The following is a 19,566-nucleotide window of genomic DNA, read 5'->3' as shown; positions in this document are numbered from 1 at the left end:
GAATACAGCTTCTATGGGACCTGACAATATCCCTGGCTGTGTTCTACATGAACTACAGAGTGAACTGGCACCTCGCCTGTGTGCCCTGTTCAACCACAGCAGCCTCACCTCAGGCTTTGTCCCTACCAAATGGCACACTGCTACAGTCATCCCTCTCCACAAAGGAGGAGTGATTACAGACCCTGGGAACTATCACCCCTTTAGCCTGATGAGTCTGATATGCAAAGCTATGGAACACATCATCATGTACCAAATAACAAGGATATAGGGTATCTCCAAACTCTGGATCCCACACAGTTTGGTTTTGTGATGGATAGATCATGCCTTCTCAACATGGTTGACTTATTTGAGTTATTCACCAGAGCTGTGGATGAAGGCAAGGTGGTTCATACAGCCTACCTTGATCTGGCCAAGGCCTTTGATACATTCCCCAATCAGGAATCATAGAAAAACTCACTAAGCCAGGCACCAACCCGTATATCACTAGGTGAGTTACAAACTGGCTCACAGATAGAACCCACAGTGTGAAAGTAGCTGACTCCAAGGCAGACTGCTGACCAGTCACAAGTGGACTCACATAGGGTTTGGTCCTGGTTCCTCCACTGTTTGGTAGTTACTTCCCTGAAGTCCAGGCTAACACAAAGAGACTCTGGGTGACAAAGTTCGCAGATGATTGCAAGTTGGGAGCTATTATTAACTCCCTAAGTGATGCTGACATTGTACAGAAAGGCCTCACTGAGACCAATGACTGGTGTCAGAACTATGGCCTTAAGCTCAATGCCAAAAAATGTGTCATCAACCCTTTTGGAAAAAACCCAGTTCCCATGAATTACCACATTGATGATAGTCCACTGAACACAGAAGGTGTTATAAGAGATCTTGGAACACACGTTGACAGCAACGTGCCTTTTGACCACCACATTGCCACTGTGGTCAGAAAGTCCTTCTATGTGGCACATCTCATTACTAAGGGTTTTACATCCAGGAAGAAAGAGGTCATTGTTTCCCTCTACTCTTCCCTCATTAGCCCAATCATCCAGTACAATGCCCCATTTGTCATGTACCTCACTAGACACCTGCAACAACTGGAGAGGCTGCAAAAGTACCTCACAAAAAGGATCCTAGGCCTTAAACACTATATGGACAGACTCAAAAAACTCCAACTATTCTCTGTCTCATATCGGCTACTTAGACGCGATCTTTGCATGACTTACGAAGCCATGTCTGACCCAGCTCTGTTATAAATGCTACAAATAAAGAAATTCTAGTCTCTCCTCACCACACGGTCCAGAGACCTCTACCTCACTACCACAATCAACAGAACATGCTGGAGAGACAGGTTCATAAACCAAAGACTGCCCATGCTGTGGAATAGACTTCACATACATGTCAAACAGGGCACCTCACTGGCCCTCTTCAAGAGAAATCTTGATGAGTGGATGAGAAATAGAAACTTCACCCCGGGGATAACACCAGTGTCTCTACTCAACAAAGCACTGGGAACTAAGGTCGCGTGGCATGATGCCAGGGTAATCCTATCGGCTAGGCTTGTAAAGGCTCCAGGGCTATTAGCCTAGTACACACCTATGTACCTATTATATGCCAACTTCTAAAAGCCCTACCATCAACTTGCCAGGTGAATTTCTTAGGAAAACAATAGTAAATGGACCACATTGCCTCATGCTTCTCAAATATATCACATTATGCAAAATGTTCCTCATTTTTTAGTCTTAAGGGTTTAAGTGTTCCTTACAGTTCCATATAGAGAGGGTATGTCACACATTCACTGTAAAGATTTTTTATATATATTTTTACAAGTATAAAATAACATATTATAACCATCTTACCTGAAGGGGTTAGAAAACTGTTAGTAAGAAGAAGAAGCAACAGAAACTTTAACCCCAATAACTTCCAAGCCAAACTAAAAGGATGTGATTGGTCACCTATAAAATCCCTCCCACTTGATGAAGCAACAAACTACTTTAACTCAAAATTCTTAACAATCCTTAACCACCATGTACCAAAGTGTTCCATCAAAATTAAATCTAAACCCGCCCCATTGGCTTACAAATTGAACCAGGCAGAAAATTCAACAGAGAAATAAAGTTTGGGAACTATGGAGAACAACTAAAACCCTGTAGACCAACAACAATTCAGGCAAAAATAAATGAGACTAAGAAAGCTATACTCAAAGATTAAAAAAACTTTTACTTCCAAATCCAACAGACCAACCAAAATAATCCACAAAAGATCTGGGCTAACATAAACAGACTACTTCAACTAGGCCAATCCGCAACACCACCCCCTATAGGATCAAATTCTGACAATCCAAAGCAAACTGCTAATGCTTTTAATACCTTCTTCACTGAGATCATCCAAACACTTGCTAATCAACTAGCAGCCGATAGTTCTGCCCTTCCAACCAATACTACTAACTCTCTCCAAACTCTAAACCTGCAATCTGTCCCAACTTCCCTCATCTGCAACCTCTTAAGTAAACTAAAACCTACTACCCCCTCAGCTGACCAGCTACCTGCTGAATACCTGTAAAAGGAAGCCAAAGTCATAGCTTATCCTGTATCATTGCTGATAAATAAAACCATACAAGAAAGCACTATTCCCACCATCTGGAAAATCTCCTACATTATCCCCCTACACAAGGGTGGATACTCCAGAGAATATCCTAACTATCGTCCCATAGCTCTACTTTCCCCATTAGCTAAAATAATGGAAAAGTGCATCTACAGACATTTACTAGACCACCTACTCCAGAACAATTTACTGGCCAAATCTCAACATGGCTTCAGGCCTTTCCACAGTACAACAACTGCACTCCTATCTTTCACTGACAGCATCAATAAAACTGTAATAACAATCTTCTCTCTTCAGCACTTTTCATCGACCTTTCAAAAGAATTTGACATGGTCAACCACCACTTACTTCTCAATATTCCAAAATCCTTCTCTCTGGACACAAAGACTATAAAATGGTTCCAGTCCTACCTTGATAATAGACAGCAGGTAGTGCTATGGGACAACAACCTCTCATTCCATCTCCCAGTTACCCTAGGTGTTCCTCAGGGCTCTATATTGGGCCCCCTCCTTTTCTCAATATTTATCAATGACTTCAACCTAGTTATTCCTTTAACTAAGTGTGTACAATATGCAGATGATTTGACAATAATCTGCTCAGCTAAATCCCAATCCCAACTACAGACTCTAACTTAGACGATGTTCAATAAAACAGAAAATTGGTTTCTTCAGCACTGCCTCCTCTTGAGCCCCAAAAAAAACAAACTCCTCCTCCTCTTCACTCCTACCTGTAAATCACTCCCAATGAACTTTTCAGTCTTATCCAATAATGGTACACTCATATCTCCTGATCCAACAACTAAACTTCTAGGGGTAACCATTGATAACAACCTGAACTTTGAAACCCATATCAACAATACCATAAAAACTGTCAACAGTAAACTAGGCTTCCTCTATAGGATAAAACCCTTTCTCTCCCCACTAGCCAGAACCACTATTGCCTATTCCCACCTTATCTCCACACTTTTTTATGCTTCTTCCATATATACTAACTTGTCAAAAAATAACCTTAACAAACTAGCCAACGCTTACAATAGCATTGCCAGATTTGCTACTGCTTCCTCCTTTAGGACCCATCACCGCCATAATCTGAAACAATTAGGCTGGTTAGAGCTTCTAAATCAGATTCAGTTTAAACAACTCACCATTGCACACAAAACCCTTTTCCAGCCTACCAATACCCCAACACTTGCCTCTCATTACCCAATATAAGAACTTTTCAACTTTACACTCATCTAATAAACTACTTGTATCAACATGTAAATCTAATAACATGGCAGGAAATGCTCTGTTGTCGAATGAGGTTGGAAAGTATTGGAACCACCTCCCCTATGCACTTACATCACTGTCTTCATTTACACTTTTTAAACACAATCTGAAACTCTATCTTAAAACCTATTGGTGATGTCCCTGTACAAATCCAGACTAATCTCATACTATATCCCAAATACCATCTCTTAAGACTTAATTCCTGCTCTGTCTTTTAGATCAAGGCCTATCCTTGGCAAAAACATATCTTGTCCTAATAGAGATGATTTAAATACCTAGTTGAATTCTTCTGCATATAATTCTAAAGCATCCTACCTAAGGCATGCAACAAGTATTGTTTAAACTGTGAGTATTGCTGAACTGTTGAAACTTGAAGTAGGCATTTGTTTAACAATTACATTCTAGTTACTAATGAAGTCTTCTACATATAGTCTAAAATATCTTATCTAATGCTTGTAACATGTTTGATTCCAGAACTGTTTAAAATTTATAATATTTAACTGTATAACAACTAGAACCTGTACATAAGTAGTCTAGTAATCTCTTGGAGCTTATCTTCCCAGGACTATACTGAAAATGGACATAGATCCAGTTAGACTATCCTGGTCAACAAATGTAAAATAAAATAAAATGGTAAGTTTTCCTCGTTTTCATGTTTATCTTACATTTTGAGGTAGTGTTCTGTATTTTACAGATAAAATATTTACAAATATGGATTACCTAATTTTTACTGAAGGAGCTGAAGTGTAGGAATTCTCCATAATGTGAACCACACCAACAAATGGCTGAGAAAGCCCTACCCCTATGTCCTAAACAGTTAAAAAGCCCATTTATTCATACCCAGATACACACACACACACACACACACACACACACACACACACACACACACACACACACGCACACACACGCATACACACACACACACACACACACACACACACACACACACACACACACACACACACAAAGTACTGCAATGTACTTAGGATAAGTAAGGTAACATTTCAATCTAATGAGTCTTCTTTAAATTTTATTAGATACAAGACAGTGTACACTGACAGAGTCAAATATAGAAGAAGAAAATGACAGTCAGTAACCAAAAGATAAGGATTGGGAGGGAGACATTTAAATATTACTTTAATTTATGTTAGCATAATTGTAACACATCTCTCAATGAATACTCTTCCAGGTGTAAAATATATAAACCCCTGGCTTCTGACCAGCCAACCAGCAGCCAGCAACCATGATCATCTAAAATCCACATTGGGGAAGTGCAGGGTAAAGGTAGCAGCAAATTCAGAATATTGCCCAAAACACTGTAGGGAACGTAAGCCAGCTAGCATCTGAACCTTGTCAAGCACTGCCACAATACCACAAAAGATCTCAAGCTTCAAACACAAAAAAAAAAATCTTCTTCAGCAGTACATGACCACAGGAAAAGTTGCAAACATATAGCAGAGAAGCCTAGATCTTCAATACCATGACCAACAGCTGGTCAGAAAGCAAAGACTTCTGCTCTCCCTAACCGTAACTGCACCTGTGGGACTAAAGGCAAAAAACAGCTGCAGTAAAACCAATGAAATACTTAACAAACATAATAAAAGTGCTTTTCCTGAAAGAAAGGCAAACAAGTTACCAAAAGTTATCAAGACAACATTAACACAAACATGAGGAATGGACAAAAGAAATAATAAGAATTCCAAAAAATAAGTCCACAAAACCACATTCTGATAAATTATTTGCCAAAGATGGTAAGTGTGTTGTGACAGTGTAAAACTTCTGTGCCAAGCCAACATAACCTTACCCTGATGAACTAGTCCAGAAAAATATCATAATTAAAATACTTGTTGTCAAATTTTATAACTAAAATTCATCTTCTATATATTTTTAAAGAAACACACTCACCTGTTAGGACAGGCTGTAAGGTGTGCAGCTAAATATGGAGTGTTCTTTGCTGCTACATCAAAGTGATGGTGTATGCCTCTGAAAACAGCACCTACATATAGGTTCATAGGTGTGTACTAGGCTAATGGCCCTGGAGCCTTTACAAGCCTAGCCCATAGGATTACCCTGGCATTGTGCCATCAGACCTTAGTTCCCAGTGCCTCTGTTGAGTAGAGCCACTGGAAATATCTCTGAGGTGAATTTTTTATTTCCCATCCACTCATCAAGATTTCTCATGAAGAGGGCCAGTGAGGTGCTCTGCTTGACATGTATGTGAAGTCTATTCTAGAGCATGGGCAGTCTCTGGGTTATGAACCTGTCCCTGTGATAAATCATTGTCATACTGCACTATCATATTGTCTGGACAAATGTGCCTATGCCACAAACACTTTCTATGATCATTAATAGACCATGTTTTTCTTGTACCCAAGTATTTACAAGCTTAACAGTGACCATAAATGAATATTCTTGCATTTGAAGATCCCTGGTGTGGCAACACATTATTTACAACCAGTAAATCATGTCAAGTTTACAGGCTGAGACTGAATTTGATCATTTGTAATTTGTGGTCTACCCTAGTTGACAAATTTAAATTAATAAGTAGACTTCTTGCCTCCCAAAATGAAAAAAAAAATACTTTGTTGGGTAAGACATTCCAGATGTTAGGATCACTTCGGAGCAAATGCCTTTTTTCACTGATTAACTCATCAAAATGTTGGAAAAAAACTGTAGATGAAAGCAATGTATAAGATGTCTTCCTGTTTATGGTTGGATAAAGGGATCAGTTAATTGACTTATTGAATGTTATGAATGTCTTTCTTTGAGGTAGTTTCATAACTCCTAGAAGACTTTAGAACCAAGAAGTTAGGTTAATACATTTGTTTAGTGCTAACTAGCTGATTATTTTTCTTTTGGCATTTCTAAATCATTTGGTTTATTTTTATATTTTATTTTTGCCATTGTTTAGACAGTAACAGCTTCACTCTTCTCAGCATATAACCATTGGTTTGGGGCTGGTGCAGATGGATTTTACAACCTAGAGTACCTATTAATATTCCCATCAACTATTACATAATTACAGGCATCCATATTTACAGGCACAAAGTATTGGAAAGGATGGATGCCTTCCTGTTTATGGTTGGATAAAGGGATCAGTTAATTGACTTATTGAATGTTATGAATGTCTTTCTTTGAGGTAGTTTCATAATGCAATTCTGTTTTGCGATCTTTCTGTTATATTCAGCCATTGTAAGAGTGTATCATGTGTCACTGTGTTAAATTGTCCATCGAACAAATAGTACTTTAATGAATAAAAGGTGCCCTTCCCAGCAAAGCATTTTTTTCATGGCTGTCTGAATACCTTTTTTCCACATTGCTCAACATTTGACTAATGCAATACACTGAATGCTCCTCAGCTTAAGTATCCTGGGATAATACAGCTTGCAAACCTACTTCTGATGCATCAGAATGCAAAGTGTATGATATACATTGTTAATTAAGTGAAATGTTCAAAACTATGATATTTGATAAAACTAGCAGAAATATTCATATGGGGGCTCAGAATTATCTTTGATTTGCATAACGAGCATGTTTAAAGTAAAACGAGCACAAGAAAAGTATAATGAGCATGATAAGAGATTAAATGGGCATAACGTACAATAAGAAGGGCAAAATAGGGGGTGGAGCCTAGATGGCCAACTGAGAGCAGTGAATTTTGAGAGCTCCATAAACTAGTATAATAATATAGGAAACTTGTATTATTTTCAAGTTTCAAACATCAGAAACCTATAGATAAACTATTAAACTACATAAATATCAATTTTGGTGGATATACAAAAATGTTCCTGTCAAGTAGCTTGGAGATATATTGAGTCACTGAATATGAACAACTCAAGGAATTCTCATCCAGATGTTGCTTTGAAAAGAGAACTGCAATTGATGACATCTACCTTACAGGAACTATCTTTGAAGATGGATGGCTTTAAAAATAACTTAAAAAAAGCTCAAATTAAATTCTCAAAAAAAAAGACTGATACTCTTAAGGGACTATTACAGCAACACCATACAAAAATAACAAATATAGGGTCTATTCTAAATGATATTGAAGGGAGACTCAAAGAGGAAGAATTCCAAAAAGAATTTCTGCTTAAACAGAATGCATGGCTGCTTAACAAAATAGATTACTTAGAAAACAGGGAAAGGAGAAACCACATAAGGATCTTTGGTATGCCAGAAAACACTGAAGGAGAAGACATGATTTCATTCGTAACAACCTGGATTCCTGAATTTTTAGACTTGAAAGAGGGACTTTCATTTGAAAATGAAAGGGCGCATAGAGCACTGAGGAAACTTGCTTCTAACTCAACAAATACTCCACCTAGAAACATAGTTATAAAATTTCTTTCCTTTCTGGACAAGGAACTAATATTAAAATATGCTTGGAGAAAATCACCCTTAAAATGCAATCAAAGCCCGATAAGGTTTGACAATGATTATTCTTTCAGAATACTAGAACAAAGGAATAAAGTCTGGCCAATAATAACCTGTTGAAACAAAACAACATTAAAGCATAGCTGGCCTTTCTAGCCAGGACAAAAATACTTTTTGCCAGTGAGATGAGAACCTTTAATGACTTAGAAGGAGAAGCTACTATATTCATCAAAAACAACAACATAGTGTCTATCCCAGAAGAAATGAAATAGATAGCCCTACTCCTAAAAGAATAAAATAAACAAATCATTGAACTGATGCTAGAAAGAAGAACCAAAAAATGGATTCCAAGATAGCTGTCATAAAAAAATAAATCTTACAACTACATCTCTCAAAGTATCAACTGATATGGTACATCACTTGTCATCTGATTTTATTTAAAAAAGGAGGGGTTCTTAAACAACCGAGAAACAGTAATGATTTATTCAGAATGTTCAAAGAGTCCAGTAATTCTTCACAAACAAAGGTAAGTCAAGATGGGTTACTATTTACATTATATATAAAGCAAAACAAAGCAACTTATAGTACAAACATAGAAGTTTCTATTCCCCTGCTTGAACTCAATGAATACTTATCTTGTTCATTTTTCATTGATGTTACTTATAATAATTTAAGTAATGAATTAACTAATTCAACAAGGTGCTATTCGTCAGAGTTCAGACTCAAATATAACAAATTAACATTATATATAATAGCAGTAACACTACAGTGTTTTGAAAAAAAATGCTGTCATGGAGACTAATGCCTTCTTCAGTTAAAGTATGATTTAGAAATGTCATGTATATCCTGGTTAAATAATAGTAGCAAGCTCGTAATACAAATGTCATTATTATTCTGTGTAAATATAGTTAAAACCAGTAATGGCAGGTATCACAGCTACGAGTGCTGTTTGATCAAGCCTGATATTGTGTGCGTGGATTCAGCTGTGTCTGGCAACTAGTACAAATGTCATTATTATTCTTTCTAAACATAATTAATATCAATTATGGCAGGTATCATAGCTTTGAGTGCTGTTTGATGATGCCTGACATGGTGTATTTGGATGCAGCTATGTCTGTCAGCTGCTATATGTTGTCATTTTCAACTCTGGGAAGCTGTGGGTTGTGGCTTGTGATCAAGGTTTACTGATGCTTGTGTATTAGGAAGAAACATTTGGCATTTTAGCCTGGATCCAGGGGAAAGGGGTGGATAGAACTGTGATTTGGTATATTTTGGTAGAGAATGGTTTGTTTGTACTTCTGCTGAGTGAGAGGTGGGAGGGCTGCAGGAGTGTGTTGTCTCTTGTTGTTGTGGATTGTTGGGAGGATTTTTATTTTTTTTTTTAATCTGTTTGCTCTCTGTTCTTTTCCTGGCTCCTAGCTCCTGCCTCACTGGAAAGGGAGGGAATTTAGGCTTGAAGTTGTAGTGAAGTGAAGCTTTGCTTCAGGTGCATTTTGAGTCTCTGGTATGCAGTACACAGACACACTAACAGAAACAGACACTCTTGAGTTGCTATGGTAACAGAGACAGAGTGACAATAATGCTTAATGGCTCTGAGGAGCCTCCGAGATGATTCTCTGCAATGACGTTTTTGGTTTAAAATAAATAAAAAAAAAAAAATATATATATATATATATATATATATATATATATATATATATATATATAAAATAACAGGGCTGTTTTAAACTACATGTACACATATTGATGGTCTCCCAACACTTTGTTTAGCTCATTAAGTTGATTCTTGATAAAAAAATAATAATAACTGCAATTTTATATTTAAAATGTATTTTAGTCCAAACACATTAAGGACTTACATAAGAGTGGAAGTCTGAGTTATTGTGAAAGACTAAGAGCACTTTGTCTTGTGCAGTACCCTTTACAGTGGTCTGGGAGGTGAGCTTGCTCAGATGTGTTGGGTATATTGGCATAGCTGATTCTAGGGGTGTTTGGGGTTGCCAGGAAGTGCTAGAGAGTCATCAGATTTCCTTCATGAAAATATCTGTGGGAATAGAAGGTGTGTTGAGTGGTTCACTGGCACAGTGGCCACTGCACGGAACAGGCTGGTAAAATGGAACAGGACAAATATTGGGTCGGACATTTTAAGAAAGCCTGGAAACACACCACATGAACTAGTGAATGGTATTCTGGCAAAACTGGATAGGCATTGTTGCCAGTGCATGAAGTACTGATATGTGTGTATGTAAGGAAGGAAATATACTTATAACAAATAAGAAACTAGAAGGGTCTCAAAATTTAAAGTCTATGGACTTTATAAACATGCTTGGAAGGAGCTAATAATAAGATTACACATTACAGCTTGTGGTCTCTCAAATAACTAAGCAACAGCCAGGGGAAAAAACACACACAATAGTTATGTAATGTATGAGTTTAGTAAATCTAGACATAAAATATATAATCGTCTCATATAAGATGAAGCAGTCTGCTGAATTTAGATATTAAACACATGATTTAATAACATGGGCTTGTGTATAATAACACTGCTGTCTTAACTTGTCATAAATGACATACACTACATTAAACATCAAGAGGAGGCATGATGATTTTCTTATATAAGTAAATATGCATAACAAGTCATGTAATTACTTTAACTTGAATTGTAGTTTTTGTAACCCATCTTGACCATATATAATAATACTTAAGCAGTTACCAAGGTAACTAATGTTTTATACATGACATCAAACTGACAAAGTTGTTCAAGAGAAACAATAGAAGCCTAAACTTGAAATGTCACAGAATGTAACAATCATATTTTGAACAAATAGAATTAAATCAACAATAGACACTCAGTTTAATAACAAGGGTTTAAGTATAATAACACTACTATTTTAACTTGTCATAAATGACATATACTATATTGAACATCAAGGGGAAGCATGATGATTTTCTCATATCAATAAATGTGCATAACAAGTCATAAAATTGCTTTAACTTGAACTGTGGTTTTGTAACACATTTTCACCGTACATAATACTTAAATTGTTACCAATGTAACTGATGTTTTATACATGACATCAAACTGACAAAGTTGTTCAAGGGAAACAATAGGAGCCTGAACTAGGAATATCACAGAATATAACAATCATATTCTAAACAAATAGTATTAAATTGACAATAATCACTCAGTTTAACATTTGCTGACTATATAAAATAGAATGTCCATTTAAATCTAAAAATGTTCAGTATATGCCATAAAATGGTAATTTTATGAATATGGAAAGGGAAATGGTAATCATTAATCACAATAAATGAATTTGCTGTTTTAACCTATAATTTCACTCATTTTATAATATGAAATGACAGATATGAAAATCCTTATGTGTAGGAAATGGGGGGGGTGAAGATGGATTCACTGATAATTAAAATGCACTAACTTTCATCAATGTGTACATAAAACACACTTGATGCTTTAAGTAAATTAGTAACAAATAAAGTGATTACTTAAATATTGACAAACAATGAAATATAACTTCTGATATATCCAACAAAATACACTCTTTTATAAACATTAGGTATAAATATTATTACCATTTATTTATATTAAGTAATAAGTTTTGAAAGACTTCATCAATAAGCATAAATATGGTAAATAACTGTGTGCTATAATCTTTTACTGAGATTTTATATATGATACATCCTACTTTACTATGATTGAATTGCTTGTTATCTATCTTTCATATAAATATTAATTACTTATACAATAAGTAGACATTTATATTGTATTAGAATTCTGTCTAATCTACAATAGTACTATATCTGTTCAAAATAATATAAATATTGCTTATTCCTATTACAAATATTCTCCATATGATAATTCAATTTATCGTGCTCAGATGTTCTGGATTGTCAAGGTATGAGTGATAATCTGATGGACTTAGGTTTATCCATCAGATTATGAATGATTTTCATTCCATGGCTAGTGCCAATCTTAGTTTTGTTAACATTTATTAATTTAAATTTATTATACAAAAACATGTTAGTATGCCTGACCAAAACATTACTTTATTGGTAAACACTCAAAGTATAAAAGTGATAATTTCCTTTAAAATCTCAAACATATACTTTGTAGTTATCAGATGAAAATGTTTAATAGTCACAATAAAACAAAAAATACATAGTCTAAATAATCTAAGATGGATTTAACTTTATTATCTTTAAATACCAATGGCTTAAAAAATCCTAGCAAGAGATCAAATCTACTGAAATATTTAAAACTGAACAAAGCCCAAATTGTCTTCCACCAAGAAACTGATTTCAAAACAAATGACAATTACAAATGGAATCCTAAGAAATATATGATATTGGTGCAATCCACTTAAAAGACAAAGACAAAAGGGGTAACAATTTTATGGAAAACAAATGTGATTAACCCAAAAATCAATTATAAGTATAAAGATAAAGAAGGTCTTATGGCATTAGTAATAGTTAAATATAATAACAGAATATGGACACTAGCCAATCTATACTGGTTCCCAGGCATTGGATCAGGAACTGTTAAAAAACATTTGGATTTCATTTCCAATAATTATAAAGGCAACTTAATATTAGGAGGAGATTTTCACTGTATATTTGATATTTCTGAAACTACAAATAAAAGATCACTCTGTGCATCTGCTGTATCAAAAGCCTTAAAAAAGTGGGTAGAATTATTTTATTTATTTTATTTATTTTACATTTGTTAACCGGGCTGGTCTAACTGGATACATATCCGTTTTCAGTAGAGGCCCGAGGAGAAAAGCTCCAATACACAATAGAAGTACATATTTAAATTGCAAGATTCAAAGTATTGTTACAACAAGAGAATACAGCTTACATATGCAGGAATGAAAATTTACATAGATGTTATATAAGACTAAAGGACAGACAGGAAATTATACACAGAACATTGATTTCATTAAAGATACTGAAAAATAGACTGAAATCAGAGATTTTCCTTATTACTAAAAGGAAAGAGAAATTTTAGAGATCTGCAATTAGGGAAATGGGCTAGGGAAGTGGACCTAGAAGTAAAGAGATATGTAGTTAGTCAGGTTCTCGACATGGGCATGTCCATTGTGTGGAGAGATATTCTTTAAGGTTAGCTTTGAAATGATAGAGCGAAGAAGTAAGTCTAAGGTTGTTTGGCAGGGAGTTCCACTGCTTGCCAATGGAATTTGCATAAAGGGCATCCCCACCTGAGTTTTTGCTGAGTTTTTTGTTTTTTTAGAATCATTTCATCTTGTAGATACTTTCAGATTTGAAGAAGATAAATGTTTGTTGTTCTCCCATTAAGATCACACATTTGGTACCAAAACTAAAATAGATAAAATATTTGCTGCCCATGACTTACTGTCTAAAATCATTAATTTCTCAATCACTCCCTGCCCCTTTTCAGAACACAATTCATTGGTACCAAAACTTCAAAATGGGTACAAACCATTAATCTTTAACTCCAGAATTCCAGCATATATAACTAAGAGTTCTAACCCTGGTTATTATCTGAATTACAGTTATTCTTAGATATTAATTACACCACAAAGATAAATAAAATAATGATATGGGACTCATTAAAAGCTTACATATATGGTAAAACCGTAACTTGGCATAAAAAATCAGAGAATGGGATTCTGAATTATTAGATCTATAATCCAAACTTTTTTCAGTAAAAGCTGAAAAAAATTAAACTCATTTGGAGATGAAAAAGAAAGTAGAAGTATTAAAAAATAAATACAATACATTCTAACACATAAACATAGTTTAGCTTTAGAAAAACCTAAAATTAATACCTTGGCCACTTCTCCCAAATATCTACATAATTTATCCACAAGAGTCAAAATACAATCAAAAGCTAATAACATTAAAAATATCTTCCATGAAAAGAAAGGAAACAATGTCTTGGATATAGGTGACATTCTTGATGCTTATAGAAATCAATATATGGAACATTTCCAAAAAGAAAATATACATAGCTATCAATTAAATGTAGATGAAAAATGTTCTAATATAAAAAATACCAGAAAAATTAAAACTAGATCTGCAAGCACCCATATCCTACAAAGAAATTACAGATACAATAAAAGAGGGTAAAACTAATAAACTCCAGATGTAGATGGCATAATTATGGAAATATATAAACTTTTTCCTTCAAAGATACTATCCCTCTTCCATAAAACTCTATTAGAAATTCAGTCACAAGTTTAATACCACCCTCTTAGAGATATTCCATAATCACACCAATCCTAAAGGATAACAAATCCCCAAACCTTTGTACTGCATATAGACCTATATCATTATGAAATAATGATTATAAGCTATGTATGACAATATTAACTAACAGAATAAAAATACCACTATCCAAAACAATAAATAATGGTCAAACTGGATTTATATATCATAGACACACACATGACAATATTAAAAGGATAATTTCTCTTATAGATTATGTTAATAAAGAAAATAAAGAAACACTCATAATTTACTTAGATATAGAGAAAGCCTTGGATTCCCTAAATTGTAACTATTTATTCAAAATTCTGGTGTTATTTGAATTTCCTCCTTCCTTTGTTCATCTACTAAATAATTTATATACGATTAATTTAGTGTATGTTAAGCTAGGTCCTTTCACCTCTGAATCTATATATACAACAAAGGGTAGTAAACAAGGATGTCCCATGTCACTGATTTGATTTGCTTTGGCTATTGAAATATTGGCAGATTTAATACAAAATACAAAAATCAAAGGAGCAGATGTTTATGAACAATACAATTCTAAAGTAATGCTCTTTGCTGATGACATATTATTAACATTATTCAATACAAAACAGACATTAGAAAAATTAGATATTTTAATTGACACATTTTACAGGACTTCAGGACTCCATTTCAATAAATTAAAGTCAAAATTTGTATTTTTAAATAAAAAAAAAGAATTGCAGACGAAGGGGAATCACATTATAGGGAAATAAGAATTTACCTTAAAATATCTAGGAATTGAGTTATGCAAGGATAATAATGAATTAGTCTAAAAAAATACAATAATATCATCAATGCAATTAAAATCTCTATGGAAAAGTGGAACAAAACATAATAATAGTATAGCCAGCGTTCTAAAATTAAATAGAGAAAAATTATGAGTTGGTCACACATTACTTTTTAGGTTTTATTTTCATTTTTATTTTTCTAGAGTGGGAAGTCCCTACTGTATTTTATTGTTTTGGTAATTAATGGTACACTTAATTTTTATAATTAAATTGGGCCTTATAGTCTAGCAAACAACAATATAGATTGGTGCTGCAGAAGATGTATATGAATGAAATTCATGAATTATTATTTGCTACATGTTTTTAATATGACAAGCGACTGTATCTATTTATCTATTTATTTATTTATTTATCTGCATGTTTAATACCTATAAGAGCTCGTATAGATGCAATATTGCAAATTTTTAAAGCATTTTTATAAACATTTATTTGTGCAATGAATTTCACTAGCTTGCTGCTAGATTTGATATTATGGATGTCACTGGTGCTTTAAATCTGTAATTAGAACAACTGTAATTGAAGTTGAACTAATTAGTTGTTAACTTCAAGTAGTATATAACAATCTAGTTTGGTAATGATTCTACATCTTGAAAAAGCCTGGTAGGAACCAGGCGAAAGCGCTTGACTGATTTTTTACCTTTTTATATTTCTTAAAGAATAAAAGTTGTTGAATATCTCTCAGCTATTTTGCTCGTGATTTTCTTCAGTTGGACAAATTTTGGATCCTTCGAACCAAGTCCTGTCACCCGTGGTGGTTTCTAAGTTTTGGATTTTGTATTGCAGTGGTTTTTTGGAACAAAATAATATTAACATTTGAAGATAGACTACAGTTAATAAAAATACCAATAGTGTGCTCGGATTCCCTCCAGCAAAAGTTACATCCTGTTTTTTGGCCAACCTCCAATCAACCCAAGGCTGTCTCGTTGCCCTGCACTGTGAGACCCCGCATCGGAGGAACACTATAGTGCTTTCAGCTACACTAGTGTATGTTAGAGTTGTATTTAATCTGTCCTCCAAACTGAAGACTGTTTCCCCTTTCACTGTACGTGTGCACACTACTGCCCCCCATTTCTCTCTTCCTATAGTACTGCTAGGTCAATTACTTAACAACTAGTTTCTCTTGGAAAAAATTTACCTATGTACCTGCAGCTCATACTTCTTTTGTTTTTCCCTGCAGAAGTGGTGGCCTTTTTCACCACTCTGTACTAGATTAGTAGTATAACATTTGTAGTTATTAGATAAATACTGCACCACACTGACCTGCAATTAACTTATTTTGGTTTTCCTGTTTTCTTTTTAGCAGCTGGCTTAGTCCAGTTTTTCTGACTCTCAACTTTGCATTACTTTGTGTCTATCCCTTCCCCCACCTTGAAACTGTACACCTCTCCACCCAGTTTTGCTTAATTACAGAGATATCAAAAAGCCTGATGTAGAAAGGCACCATCATACTCCTAAAGTTTTTTTACATTTAAGTGCATCTGGGTATTTCCCTCCTTGCTGCAAAGTTAAAGAATAACCTCCTGCTAACCAGAAGATGCCCCTGAAGCTGACTCCTTGCCTGGCTTCATAAAGCTTGTACTCCTAAAGTTTTTGTACTTGTATGTTGCAAAATACATTTTACTACCTTTCTGTAGTGTATATAACTGCTTGTTAACCCTCCAGTGTGAGATTTAGTAGCCTACTGCAAACCTAAAGCCACTTCCTCCCTCCACCCTTTTGTCCCCTCATCCTATATCTTATCCCTTTGGAATAGCTTCTTGCCTACCTTCCCCAGCTGTTATTACTCCCCTGACCACTAGGTGGCAGTCTTTGCATACACTATATTCTAGCTTTAAAACTAACTATCCCCTTAGGTCCTACACCCATTTTTTGGCATTTCAGTAAAATTCTAATCCCCTTCTCTGCACGTGAGAACCTCACTCTTGCTTTACTAAATCATCTACACATATCTGATAAGCTTATATACTCTGCTCCTCAGTTTTCACTTTAGTTACTTCTGTATTATGCCAAACACAAAAGACAGCTGATTGTCTTTTGGCTGAACTTACCTTACTGCTCTTGCCCACTCCGTTCAGCCTGTGGGCTCACTCTGCTCCCCATACCCTACCCCCAATTCCCACCCACTCCCAGGGCATCTATCCTTATACTGCTAGAAGCCACACCCCCACCCCACATCAACCAATAGCTCAACATATCTTGTTTCATACTCAAATATCTGTTACTAATTTACTCACACCTTCCACTATCTATACATTTCTCATTAAACAAACCCACCTCATATTTGCCCTTCTATAACCCCTTATTTTGTCATTACTTACATTCCCACATTCTCTCATTATGTCAACCCCTGGCTTACTAAAACTCTCTAATTTCCTCCTCTTGCCCATAATTCTTTCCATTCTACTTCTATCTCATAGCCTTACAGGCTATGAATTCCTAAGCTCCTTTCAATTTCAAAACTCCTTTAAACAAACTCCCCCTTTCTATTTATCAGCCCCACAAACCCACAGTAACATTACATTCTCATCAGCCAACCTTCTCCCACAGTTTTACAGATTAAACCATATTAAGTATTTCCAAACCAGAAGAATATACCCTATTTTATGTAAACTAGCAAAACTTCCACACAATCCTCAGTACCTACTACTAAACGGCGACATTCACCCAAACCCAGGGCCTGGTAATACCTTTCCTGACTCCCATTCTTCCTTCACCTCTATTTCCCTTACCCCCTCTTCTTCCTCAAACTTTCTTCTCATTGTCCACCTCAATATTCATAGTTTACATAACAAAATTACCAGACTTCATGCCCTACTAGACTTACATTCCTTTGACATCCTATGTCTCACAGAAACCTGACTCAAACCAGTTACTAAAGACAATGATATCATCCCTCCAGGTTATAACATCCTTAGAATTGACCATCCTAACAAAAAGGGTGAGGGGGTAGCAATATTGTTTAAATCTGAACTGCAGGTAACCTCACTAAACACTCAACCTCCCTCACCTAGTAATGCTGAAATCTTAATACCTAAGCTCCAAATTAATGCTAATAAATCTATATACATCATTTGCTCTTACATCCCCCCAGGCAACAACATAAGTACTCTTGAAAATATCCTTAACTGGCATTCCACATCATGGATACTAGTCAACAATAACCCCCGATCTTACAAAATAGGCATACTTCCTGATGATATTAGTGACCACCCTCTTACCTTTATAACTAGACAAAAGATCACCATTCCCACTCAACTAAACTTTAGAACCACCCGGAACAAAAAAAACCTGAACCTAGGTAACTTTCAAGCAGAGCTAAAAGCCTGCAATTGGTCACCCCTAAAATATCTACCTCTCAATGAAGCAGTCTCTTTTTTTAACAATACATTCCTAAAAATCCTTGAGCACCATGCCCCCTCTCGTACCATTAAAATTAGGAACAGACCTGCTCCCTGGCTCTCAAACGAGACAAGGCAAAAAATGAGAATGAGAAATAAAATCTGGAATATATGGAGAAGTACCAAAGACCTTAGTGATCATTTAAACTTTAGACAGCTCTGGAATGCCACTAAAAAATCAATATTCTTTGATAAAAAAGCTATTACCTTAAATTCCAACAAACTCAATATCTAAACCCACATAAATTCTGGTCAGGATTAATTAAATTACTCCATCCTGGACAAGCCAAAACACCTACCCCCTCTAACTTGACTCATAATTCTCCCAACCAAATTGCTGATATGTTTAACAAATGTTTTTAAGAAACTGATCAATCTTTAGCAAATACCTTACCACCTGTTACCACCACTGACTCATCCATGCCAACCACTGACTCATCCTTGCCAACCACCCCACCCCAAGTATTACAACTGCAGCCTGTCCCAACATCTCTCATACACTTCCTACTTCTTAAGCTTAAACCATGCACTCCATTAGCTGATCTCCTCCCAGCCGAATACCTTCAAATGGCAGCTGGAGTGCTTGCCTACCCTGTTTACATCTTAATTAACAGAACCATTACAGGAAGTTCCATCCCATCCCTTTGGAAAGTCTCATATATTATCCCACTGCATAAGGGTGGGAACTCAAATGAACTCTCAAACTTCCGCCCCATAGCCCTACTTTCCCCCTTAGCAAAAATTATGTAGAGATGTATTCACCATCAGCTACTTGATCATCTCCTCCAAAACCACCTGATAGTTGACTGCCAGCATGGTTTTAGGCCTTTCCATAGTACTACAAATGCT

This window comes from Protopterus annectens, chromosome 11.part0, assembly GCF_019279795.1.
Source record: "Protopterus annectens isolate FY-2018-M chromosome 11.part0, PAN1.0, whole genome shotgun sequence".
NCBI lineage: Eukaryota > Metazoa > Chordata > Ceratodontiformes > Protopteridae > Protopterus > Protopterus annectens.
This window is presented reverse-complemented; position numbering follows the sequence as displayed.